At 39.7% G+C, this 13058-nt stretch overlaps 1 protein-coding gene and 1 pseudogene across 12 annotated transcripts in view; one reads left to right on the top strand and one right to left on the bottom strand.

Moving 5' to 3' along the window:
• Positions 1-13058, top strand: part of PHF21A (PHD finger protein 21A) — a 191625-nt gene that overhangs the window by 86453 nt on the left and 92114 nt on the right. The gene's annotated exons all lie outside the window — the stretch shown is intronic.
• LOC113913821 lies at positions 6878-7907 on the bottom strand (annotated as a pseudogene).

Genomic DNA, 13058 nt, shown 5'->3' with positions numbered 1-13058 from the left:
TGCAAATCAGAATCATAGCTTAAGATGCCCCAATGTCTTTGCTTTGCTCGTAGGGCCAAGTACAAAATCCCAGAATGACTTAAAAACCTGTACGATACTCATCTGCTTTTTTCAACCTCTCTTCATTCCACTCTTTCTCTCTTTCATTTCAGACACCAGCCATTTTTGGGCATCTCTATGCCTTTGAACTTACTATTACCCCTCCTGAGGCACTGTTCTCCCCACCTTGGTGCACTCATATGGATCGTTCAAGTCTCAGTGTAAAAACCACATCTTCCTGGAGGCCTTCCCTGACCTCTAGATCAGGTTATGTCCAACTGTTGGATGTTCACCTAGTGCATCCTTTTCCTTTTAACCTAACATTCATTATATTTTAATGTCTCTATTCATCCTTTCTTGCTTTTAGGTTTTAAACTCCATGAGAGTCAGAACATCATCTGTTTATTCAAGGGGGTATTCTCGGTGCCTAGCACAATGTAATGTATTCAGCAAATATGTGCAGTGACTGAATTAGTTGCCAGAGTCAAAACATACTAGAAAGTTATAATATGTGAAACAGTGTGGCGCTGGCAAGAACAAACAGATCAGCAGAACAAAACAAACTCAAAAATGAAACTTTCATATAAATTGAAATTTAATGAGATAGAGGAAGATGAGTTATTTAATCAGTTACAACAGTTGGCTCTCCGCTTTAGGAAAGATATCAAGTGCGATTCCTACACTGGTCAGAACTGTTTTGATTGCAAATTATAAGCTCAGCTCAAACTAGCTTAAGCCAAAAAGAGGATTTGTTGAAAGAATTTTAAGGTATTCATGAATGGAAGGAATAGATGAACAACTAAGCTTCAGGAATGCAAGAAGCAGCAAACTTCTTCAGTCCTCACAGACTCGAAAGCTGCTAAAATACCCTTTCTCTTACATCTTATGTTCTTGGCTTCATTTTCTCCTACTGTAAACTAACTCTGTGTGGCAGAGGATGTAACCTACAGCAGTTTTCAGGCTCAGAATTATCACTTTTTGAAGAGAAGTGCTCTCCACCTCTATCTCCAAGTTGAAAATCCCTGAGGGAGTACTTTGATTTGTGTGGCTGGAGTCGCATGTTTGCCCACCATCCTCATCTAAGGCTTAGAGCAATTGCTATGTCCAAGGAGACAGGGTAGCATAAGCTCCTGCACTGACTACGTGTTGGTTTCTGTAGGTGCGTGTGGGTGTGCACATGGTGGGGAGGACAAGGGTGAGAAGAAAGCTTCCTTAAGATAAGGAGGTGGGTAGCGCAACCATAGCCACAGAGGGACTTCTGATGAGTTGATTAGTCAGTGTAATTTTTGTCTGCTCTTATTTCACATCATACTCAAAAAGTACATTTCAAGTGGATTATCACTGAACTCTACCTCAGAAATTAATGATACACTATATGTTAATTGAATTTAAAAATAAAATGGATTAGAGATAAAATTATAAAAATATTAGAAGAAAACAGAGTTTTATTGTTTTTTAAAAAATCTTAGATTATAAAAGAACTTCCTTAGCATGATAAGAAGACCAGAAACTACACAGGGCAAGACTTAACGTAAGGGAAAAAAAGAAGACAAACCTTCTTTAAGGCAAAAGCAGTAAAGCAAAATTGCAAGAACAACAATTAAAAAAAACCCAAGAAAAATATTTCAACATGTCTGACAAAGGGCTTTTAGGCTTCATAGGAAGAGTTCTTAGGAATCTCTAAGAAAAGGACAAGATCCCAAGGGAAAAGTAGGCAGTGAACGTTCACAGTTCACAAAAGAAGTGAAAATGTTAGTGTATCTCACAGAGAAGGAAACATCAATGAACAAATATATGAAACTTCATCAGCCTTATTAGTATTTAGGGAAATGAGATTCAAAAACTAGAGAGATACCATTTAGCTTCTGCCAGATTGGCAAAAATTATAGTATCCAACAACAACAACAACAACTGTTGGCAAGAATAGAGCAGCAAGAAACTGTGTACACTGTTGGATGAAATGTAAAATGGTTCGACTGCTTTGGAAAACAATTTTGTATTTTCTACCAAATTGGAAGATAAGCATACATTATGACCCAAAAGTTCTACTCCTAGACGTATACTCTAGAGCAGCACTATCCAATAGAAATAGAACAGAAGCCACATATGTAATTTAAAATTTTCTAGTAGCTGTATTACAAAAAAGTGAGATGAAGTTAATTGTAATTATATCATAATAATTTTAATTATGTTTTATTAACTATATGTTTTATTTAGATATAAATACATCTAAAATATTGTCATTTCAACATGTAGTCAGTATTAAAAGTTACCTGAGATGTTTAACATTACTTTGAAATCTAGTGTTTATATTTTACACTCCTACACATCTCAATTTGGAATAGCCACATTTCAAGTGTTCAGTAGCCATATGTGGCTAGTAGGCACTGTCTTGGGCAGTGCATCTGTAGAGATACTCTTACACTAGAATATTCATAGCAGCATTGTTAATAATAACATAAATGGAACCCATTTAAATGTCCTTTGACAAGATAGATAAATTATGTGAATTCCCACAGTGGAATACTATACTTCTTTTATTTTTTTATTTTTATTTTTTTTAAAGATTTTATTTATTTATTTGACAGAGACACAGCGAGAGAGGGAACACAGGCAGGGGAAGTGGGGGAGGGAGAAGCAGGCTTCCTGCTGAGCAGAGAGCCCGATGCGGGGCTTGATCCCAGGACCCTGGGATTCTGACCTGAGCCGAAGGCAGACGCTTAACGACTGAGCCACCCAGGCGCCCCACTATACTTCTTTTAAAAAAATGAATGACATACAGATAAACGTATCAATGTGGAGGATTTCACAATATTGGGCACAAAAGAAACAAGTCATGGAAGAATACATAAAAACTACTAAAACAGGGCGCCTGGGTGGCTCAGTCGGTTAAGTGTCTGCCTTCAGCTCAGCTCATGATCTCAGGGTCCTGGGATCGAGTCCTGCACTGGGCTCTCTGCTCAACGGGGTGTCTGCTTTTCTCTCTCCCTCTGCCCCTCCCCCCTGCTGTGTGCTCTCTCTCCTCTCTATCTCAAATAAATAAATAAAATCTTGAAGAAAAACTAATAAAACATTGTATATGGATAGCTACATAAATGGTAAAGTTAGAAAAAAATGATAAAAAATAGTTCGGAATAGTAGTTACCTCTTGGGCAGAAGGAGAGGGATGCAATCAGAGAAGGGCTCACAGGGATGCAAGGATGTGGCTAATAGCCTGTTTCTTAGAGATACATGTATGTACTACACATACATATATGTTCATACATACATGCACTTGCACTCATATAAATCATTGGCCATATTAAAATCATTAATGGCCAGTAAATATGAAGTGATACTCTGTTTCACTAATCAAAAAATTATAAATTAGTACAATAATGAAATGTTTTTTTGCTTATCAAACTGGTAAAAATTTCTAAAGTTGTAGGACGCCTGGGTGGCTCAGTCTGTTGGGCGTCTGCCTTCAGCTCGGGTCATGATTCCATGGTCTTGGGATCTAGCCCTGGGTTGGGCTCCCTGCCCAGTGGGGAGCCTGCTTCTCCTTCTCCCCGCCCCCCAGCTCATGCTCTCTTTCACTGGCTCTCTTTCTCAAATAAATAAATAAAACCTTTTAAAAAAATTTCTAAAGTTGTCAAGTCCATGTACTTGTAAGGGATAGGCTAGTAGGCAGTTCACACACTATTGTTGATAATACACAGCCTCTCTGGAGAATAGTTTTGGAATAGGAATACAAGTTCTAAATTGGATTATCCTTTAACCCAGCAACTTAACTTCTAAGAATTTATTCTTAGGAGAGATTCAGTAATGAATAAAGATATATTTACAAGGATATTCATTAAATCATTTTAAAATAATAGTGGAGGGGCACCTGGGTGGCTTAGTTGGTTAAGGGTCGGCCTTCGGCTCAGGTCATGATCTTGGGGTCCTGGGATCGAGCCCTGAGTCAGGCTCCATGTTTAGCAGGAGTCTGGTTCTCCCTCTCCCTCTACCCCTCCCCCTGCTCGTGTGTGCACTGTTTTCTCTCTCTCAAATAAGTAAAATCTTTAAATAATAGTGGAAAATTGAAAACATTCATTGTGGGGGATTGGTTAAATAAAGTAGTGTATTCATGAGTGTAGTCGTTAAGAAGTGTGGATGATACATGTATTGACATGGAAACGTGTCCATGACAAATTGTTAAATAAACAAAATAAGGGCAGAACAGTGTTCAATATATAATCCTAATATTTTTATCAGAAAGAATAAAACCGCAGTGCTTATCTCTGAGGCAGTTGGATAATTACATGATATTTTAAATTTTTAAAAAATTCCAAGTGAAATTTATTACATTTATAAATAGGATATCTCCCCTTTGTCTTATAAGATTGGTATCATTTTGTAGTAGGATTCTAAGGACACTGGATATTGCTCTTGACTTATTTAAGTCAAACTGTGATGCCTTTCCTTTTGAGAAATTTATAGATTAAGACAGTTTTCTTTTTAAAAAAATTTATTTTTTAATTGAAGTTAACTTGACACACAGTGTTACATTAGTTTCAGGTGTGCAATATAGTGATTGAATAATTGTAATATGTTACGTTATGCCATTCTCACCACAAGTGTAGTTACCATCTATGACCGTACAATGTTATTACAGTACCAATGACTATAGATTCCCCATGCTATACCTTTCATTCCTGTGGCTTATTCATTCCATAACTAGAAGCCTGTACTTCCCACTCCCTTTCCCCCATTTTGCTCATCCTCCAACCCCCTTCCCCTCTGGTAACCATCAGTTTGTTCTCTGTATTTTTTTTTTAAGATTTTATTTGTTTATTTATTTGTTTATTTATTTATTTATCTATTTATCTGAGAGAGAGAAACAGCATGAGAGGGGAGAGGGCCAGAGGGAGAAGCAGGCTCCCCGCTGAGCCAGGAGCCCGATGTGGGACTCGAGCCCAGGACTCCGGGATCATGACCTGAGCCAAAGGCAGTCGTTTAACCAACTGAGCCACCCAGGCGCCCCTGTTCTCTGTATTTAAGAGTCTTTTTTTGTTGTTAATTTTTTTCTTTGTTCATTTGTTTTCTTTCTTAAATTTCACATATGAGTGAAATCATAGGGTATTTGTCTTCTTTGTCTGACTTATTTCACTTAGCATTATATCCTCTAGGTCCATCCATATTATCACAAATGGCAAGATAACATTTTTTTGTGGCTGAGTAATATTCCATTGTGTATATATACCGCATCCATATGCTGCCTTTTGTAAGTAATGCTTCAGTAAACATATGGGTGCATATATCTTTTTGAATTAGTGTTTTCATTTTCTTTGGGTAAATACCCAGTAGTGGAATTACTGGATCATGTGGTGTTTCTATTTTAATTTTTTGAGGAAAGTCCATACTGTTTTCCACAGTGGCTGTACCAGTTTACATTCCCACCCACAGTACATGAGGGTTCCTTTTTCTCCACATCCTCACCAACACTGGTTATGGTTTATTTCTTGTCCTTTTAAAAAAAATGTATTTATCATAGAATGGGCGTGGGCATGAGTGTGTGATTGGGGGGAAGGGCAGAGGGAGAGAATCTTCAAGCAGACTCTCCACTGAGCATGGAGCCCCACATGGGGCTCGATCTCACGACCCATGAGATCATGACCTGAGCAGAAACCAAGAGTCGGACACTTAACCGACTGAGCCATCTAGGTGTTCCTCTTGTTCTTTTGTTTCTGCCATTCGGACAGGTGTAAGGTCATATCTCACTGTGGTTTTCATTTGCATTTCCCTGGTGATTAGTGATGTGAGCATCTTTTCATATGTACCTGCATGTCTCCTTTGGGAGAACATCTATTCAGGTCTTCTGCCCCCTTTTTTTTTTTAATTGAGGTAGAGCTCTGTCTCTTCTTATTTTTATTTATTTACTTTAAAAAAATGTTTTAGGAGCAGGGGTGAGAGGTGGGGGAGGGGCAGAGAGTGAGGGAGGGAGAGAATCTTAAGCAGGCTCAGTGCCCAGCACGGAGCCCAATGCAGGGCTTAATCTCATAACCCTGAGATCATGACCTGAGCTGAAATCAAGAGTCGGGCACTTAGCTGACTGAGCCACCCAGGTGCCCTTGCCCATTTTTAAATCAGATTTGTTTTGGTATTGAGTGAATATTAATTCCTTATTGGATATTTCATTTGCAAATATTTTCACCCGTTCAGTAGGTTGCCTTGTTGTTTTTGTTGATGGTTTCTTTCACTGTGCAAAAGCTTTTTATTTTGGTGTAGTCTCAATATTTTGTCTTGGCTTTTGTTTCCCTTGCTTGAGAAGACTTAGCTAGAAAAATGTTGCTAAGGCTGATATCAAAGACATTACTGGCTATGTTTTCTTCTAGAAGTTTTATGGTTTTTCAGGTCTCACATTTAGGTTTTTAATCCATTTTGAGTTTATTTTTGTGTGGTGTAAGAAAGTGGTTCAGTTTTGCTCTTACATGTAGCTATCCAGTTTTTCCAGTACCATTTATTGAAGAGACTGTCTTTTCCTCATTGTATATTTTTCCTCCTTGTTGTAGATTAATTGACCATATAAATGCAGGTTTATTTCTGCACTCTATTCTGTTCATTGATCATTGTTTTTGTTTTGTGCCAGGACCACACTGTTTTTTGGTTTTTTGTTTTTCTTTTTTGGCTGGGTACAGTATACTTTATTGATGGTACATGACAAGGTAGGGCTCCCCAAACCCCTCCCCTTCTTCAGGGGGTCTGGGATGGAAATGGTGGAGGTCAGGAGATTCTCAGTGTTTTGCGGGATAAGTTGGGGCAGGGACTCCCCAGCAGCTGAGGGCCTCTCTCTCCCTCTTGCTCTCGCTGGGGCTGGTGGTCCAGGGGGCTCTTACTCCTCGGAGGCCATGTGGACCATAAGGTCCACCACCCGGTTGCTGTAGCCAAATTCATTGTCATACCAGGAAATGAGCTTGACAAAGTGGTCATTGAGAGCAATGCCAGCCCCAGCATCGAAGGTGGAGAAGTGGGTGTCACTGTTGAAGTTGCAGGAGACGACCTGGTCTTCAGTGTACCCCAGGATGCCCTTGAGGGGGCCCTCTGACGCCTGCTTCACCATCTACTTGATGTCGTCGTATTTGGCAGCTTTCTCCAGGCGGCAGGTCGGATCCACAACGGACACGTTGGGGGTGGGGACACGGAAGGCCATGCCAGTGAGCTTCCCGTTCAGCTCAGGGATGACCTTGCCCACAGCCTTGGCAGCACCAGTGGAAGCAGGGATGATGTTCTGGGCAGCCCCTCGGCCGTCGCGCCACAGCTTCCCAGAGGGACCGTCCACGGTCTTCTGGGTGACAGTGATGGCATGGACGGTGGTCATGAGTCCCTCCACGATGCTGAAGTTGTCATGGATGACCTTGGCCAGAGGAGCGAAGCAGTGGGTGGTGCAGGAGGCATTGCTGACAATGGGAGTTGTCATACTTCTCGTGGTTCACACCCATCACGAACATGGGGGCGTCAGCAGAGGGAGCAGAAATGATGACCCTCTTGGCCCCACCCTTCAAGTGGGCCCCAGCCTTCTCCATGGTGGTGAAGACCCCAGTGGACTCCACAACATACTCAGCACCAGCATCACCCCATTTGATGTTGGCAGGATCTCGCTCCTGGAAGATGGAGATGGACTTTCCATTGATGACAAGCTTCCCGTTCTCAGCCTTGACTGTACCGTGGAATTTGCCATGGGTGGAATCATACTGGAACATGTAGACCATGTAGTTGAGGTCAATGAAGGGATCATTGATGGCGACAATATCCACTTTGCCAGAGTTAAAAGCAGCCCTGGTGACCAGGCGCCCAATACGGCCAAATCCGTTCACTCCAACCTTCACCATCATGTCTCAGGGACGCAGCTGGCACTGCACCAGAATTCGCGGCTGTCTGTCGAACGGGGAGGAGCAGAGAGCCTTACTGTTTTGATTTTATAGCTTTGTCTAGTATATCTTGAAATCTGGGATTGTGATGCCTCCAGCTTTGTTCTTTCTCAAGTTCACTTTGGCTGTTTGGGGTCTTTTGTGGTTCTATATAAACTTTAGGGTTATTTGTTCCAGTTCTGTGAAAAATACTATTGGCATTTTGATAGGGATTGCCTTGAATCTGTAGATTGCTTTGGTTAGAAGAGCACTTTAACAATATTAAATCTTCTAGTCCATAAGCATGGTATATCTTCCCATTTGTTTGTGTTGTCTTCAATTTCTTTCATCAGTGTTTTAAAGTTTTCAGAGTACATGTCTTTCACCTTCTTGGTTAAGTTTGTTCCTAGGTTATTTTATTCATTTTGGTACAATTATAAATGGAATTGTTTTCTTAATTTCTCTTTCTGCTACTTCATTATTATTAGTGAATAGAAACACAACAGATTTCTGTATATTAATTTTGTATCCTTCAACTTTGCTGAATTCATTTATTACTCCTAATAGTTTTTTGGTGTAGGACAGTTTTCTTTTTAAAGCAGCATTTAACATTTGGGTTGTGACTTTGATTTAAACTATCAGCCAGTAGAACTATGATTTTCATTTTGGTGTGGAAGAGGAGAGAAAAAGTTGTGCGCTGGGAAAAATTGTGTAACTATGTGACCCAATCCAATTTAGGACCTTGGACCTATAATGGTACTGCTAACTTTAATCAAGCATTTATGTCTCACCCCATTTCTACAGTATCTGAGCATGTGTCACTCCTGAATACTTAAGGATAATTTCAGCTTTTGAGTATGGTGTTAATAAAGTCTCTGGGGAAAAAAATAAGATTATTGCTTTCTTCCCCAGACACTAGTAGGCCTTACAGAAAAAACTAGAGGAAGAGTCTCAGCCAAACCCTTTTGATTTGACCTGCCTCAGAGGGCCTGTTAATCTAAAGAGAAAAGAATCTGCTAACTAAACAATTTAAAATGTATACTGCCTTGTTATGCATGTTTGTTGTTAACTTTTTAGAAAGGTAATGATTTTGTGTAGTCTGCATGAACAGTTAGGTTAGATCCTACCAGACCTCTACCCGGTTGGGTCCTGTGGACTGCCTTTGGGTTCTTGTTTCTAGGCTTCAGCTCCATTACCTTCCCTTCCCCCTCTCTCTCAGCAGATGGTTTCAGGGACCACCGGGGCCCCTTCCAACTGTAATAGTCTATGAGTCTTGCTTTTTTTTTTTTTTTTTTTAGCCAAGGAAGTGATATAATCAATCTGAGTTATGCTTTCTTGAAATTAATTTGGCAGCTGTGTATGTAAAGGGAGAAATGGGGTGCCAAAGTGTAGTTAGAATCATATTATTGCAGTTTAGGGGTAAGGAAATTATTTCTGACACAAGTAAGGGGCAAGAGGTAGTAGGAAAGGCTGGAATGAACAGTACTGCAGATACAGAACAAGAATCTGCAGGATTACGAATTGATTGACACTAGGCCACAAGGCAGGGGGAGAAAGAATGAGATGATTCTGGGACTTTGAGCTTGGGAAGCTAACAATGTATGGCACATGAGCACTTGATGTAAGTGCTCCCTCATACATAAATTTCTTGTGGACCTTCACTCACTGGTACAGTCTCTAGCTCCTATGGTTCTGCATTATTTGCTATTTAAAACATTTATTTCCTTGTGAGCTAATATGGATAGATGCTGCTGTTCTCTGATCAGTCCTCCCATTCCACCCCAAAATACTAGAAATTGCTAACAGAAACACACACACATACACACATGTACACACAAAATGTGGTTCAAAAGAAATGATATTCAAAGTCTGAAAATTTCAGGTATAGAAAATGTAAGTGAAAATAGTTGAATGAGAGCATAAAATATTACTTGAATGCAAATTTGAGATACAGTGAAAAATTGGTTTATTATGTTTATGATGCAGCTTTTCTTTAAAAGAATGTATTTTAGGGTTCAAAGATCTTGAGTTTTGTGTCCATGGTTGTTTAAAAGTTAAGTTTTAGTAACATCCATAGAGTAGACTAATGAAAAGTAGCTTTTGATACATTTTGGGCTGAAATAAAAAGAGTATTCTCCCCATTGTTTGTTTTTTCAGATTATTATTATTTTTTTAAGTGCTAATATTGAAATCAGAGATTTCAGTCCCTACTGTTTGGTTCAAAGAAGAATCTCATGATCGTAATGCTAGACAAATGTTTAAAATCTGGGCAAATCATATAATTAGAATAAAAGACTGTGCGGTGTCCTCTACTCTTACAATGGAAGAAGCGTTCTTTTTTTAAAAATTTTTTTATTGTTATGTTTATCACCATATATTACATCATTAGTTTTTGATGTAGTGTTCCATGATTCATTGTTTGTGCATAACACCCAGTGCTCCATGCAGAATGTGCCCTCTTTAATACCCATCACCAGGCTAACCCATCCCCCTACCCTCCTACCCTCTAGAACCCTCAGTTTGTTTTTCCGAGTCCATCGTCTCTCATGGTTCGTCTCCCCCTCTGACTTACTCCCCTTCATTCTTCCCCTCCTGCTATCTTCTTCTTTTTCTTTTTTCTTAACATATGTTGCATTATTTGTTTCAGAAGTACGGATCTGTGATTCAACAGTCTTGCACAATTCACAGCGCTCACCATAGCACATACCCTCCCCAATGTCTATCACCCAGCCACCCCATCCCTCCCACCCCCCACCACTCCAGCAACACTCAGTTTGTTTCCTGAGATTAAGAATTCCTCATATCAGTGAGGTCATATGATACATGTCTTTCTCTGATTGACTTATTTCACTCAGCATAACACCCTCCAGTTCCATCCATGTCGTTGCAAATGGCAAGATCTCATTCCTTTTGATGGCTGCATAATATTCCATTGTGTATATATACCACATCTTCTTTATCCATTCATCTGTCGATGGACATCTTGGCTGAAAGAAGCGTTCTTGATTGAAGCAAGAGAGCTTATGGAGAGAAGACTAATTTTCGTTTGACACTCACTTAAAGAAGTCACAGAATTTAGGGGTGCCTTCGGCTCAGGTCGTGATCCCAGTCGAGCCCCACATTGGGCTCCCTGCTCCGCGGGAAGCCTGCTTCTCTCTCTCTCACTCCCCCTGCTTGTGTTCCCTCGCTCACTGTGTCTTTCTCCGTCAAATAAATAAAATCTTAGGGAAAAAAAAAGAAGTCAGAGAACTTAGAGGATAGAAACCAAAATGTAGCTTGGTCATATTCTCTGGATAGTTCTTTTCAGAGGCTGGGATTCTTTTTTTTTTTTTTTTTAAAGATTTTATTTATTTATTAGAGAGAGTGAGAGAGAGAGAGAGAACACATGAGACGGGGGAGGGTCAGAGGGAGAAGCAGACTCCCTGCCAAGCAGGGAGCCCGATGCGGGACTCGATCCTGGGACTCCAGGATCATGACCTGAGCCGAAGGCAGTTGCCCAACCAACTGAGCCACCCAGGCGCCCCAGAGGCTGGGATTCTTAACCTGCAGTAGCTTTTAATGTATTAGCAAGATGTTCTCCAGATAGAGTCAGCAGTTTGTTGTTTAGTAGTTGATTCTTTGTCCAAAGCCTGTAGTGAACAACAACCCACTGTATTAGTTGTATATGTCAGGCTTTCTTCCTGCAGCAGAAGGGGTAGTGTATTACATTTCAGTTTTGAGAACAAATTACAGTGAGAAGGATAATTACTAAATCAAGTTATGAAACACTGTCCTAAGAGTCTTCTAAAAACACTTTCATAAATAAAGAGTATTTTATCTGCCTCCCCCTCCCAATTTAGGGATTCACATTCCTATTTTCTTATATGCCTTTGATGTTATTTTTACTGTGTAACTGCAGAATAGGTAAGGTAAGTAAAGTTGAAATACTTTTAACTAAAAAAGCATTCCAGTAGTGATTTGTAGTTTTTATTCCAGGTACACTATTGAGAATGACATGGAACTTGTTGCTACTTTTTTAGGTTATATTTAAGGAAATACAGTTTAACAATGAAGACAGTGAAGAACTTTTTGAACCTTAAACTCAAAGGGAACTATAGGACAAAAACAATGTTTTCAGAACAGTTACTTAGTTGGGCGTCTAAATAGAATAGAATGGTGTTTTGGGAACCTATTATGTGAGGAAAAATTCAACTCAAGTAATTGTTAGACTTTGTGAAACTCAGTAAGTATCATGTAGAATTAATCAGTGAAAGAGAATCTCAGAACATTAAGTGCAAAAAATTTGCTGAAGATTATGGGATGAGAAGTTAACATTGACTTCTTGAGTTAACTACTAGATTTCCCTAAAGTTTAGTCCATCATGGCAGACACCACTCCTTTAAGAGCTGCATTTTGTTTTGAAAGGATAAGGTTCAGATTAATAAGCCATGTTCGCATCAGCATTGGATTCCGGCTCAGTTTGGAGATCCAATAGGATTGCAAGTGCATTTAACTGTCTGCAGTCATCCTATGTTCGTGTGTCCTTCAGGGGTGTAGTAGTACACAGTTAAAGCTGGTGACAAATTAAAAGACCTTTGAAAGATAAGCTTTTAAAGTATAAAGAAAGTATTTTAGCATATAGACTTTAGCTTTACAGGAAGCCTTAAAGTATAAGGAGGGAAAACATTTTTTTACCAAAAGTAAGTAATGTAATTACTATTCTAATTATGAAAAGTAGAGAGAGAGAGAGAGAAAGGGGATGGGGGCCAGAGGAAGAGGGGGAGAGAGAGAATCTCAAGCAGGCTCCATGCCCAGGATGGAGCCCGATGCAGGGCTTGATCCCACAACGCCAAGACCATGACCTCAACCAAAATCAAGAGTCGGACACCTAACTGACTGAGCCACCCAGACATCTCCAAAACAGTGTATTTTTATTGTAAACCTTCAACTAATTCAGCAAAGCAAAAATTGCCTACAGGCTTAGCACTCAACTGTTAATATTTTGTTGTGTGCAATATTATTATTTTTGTAGAAATTAATGTGAGATTGTTCCAAAAGAACCAAGACTTCGCAGTTAAAAGGTTAGGGACAACTGTGTGTGCATGTACTTGAAAATTGAAATAATTTTGCATCCTGACACCAAACAAATGCTGGGAAGTTTTCTTGATAATT

The sequence above is a fragment of the Zalophus californianus genome, chromosome 11 (assembly GCF_009762305.2).
Source record: "Zalophus californianus isolate mZalCal1 chromosome 11, mZalCal1.pri.v2, whole genome shotgun sequence".
In the NCBI taxonomy this organism is placed as follows: Eukaryota; Metazoa; Chordata; class Mammalia; order Carnivora; family Otariidae; genus Zalophus; species Zalophus californianus.
Note: the sequence above shows the minus strand (reverse complement) of the source record. Positions and strands in the feature narration are given on the sequence as shown.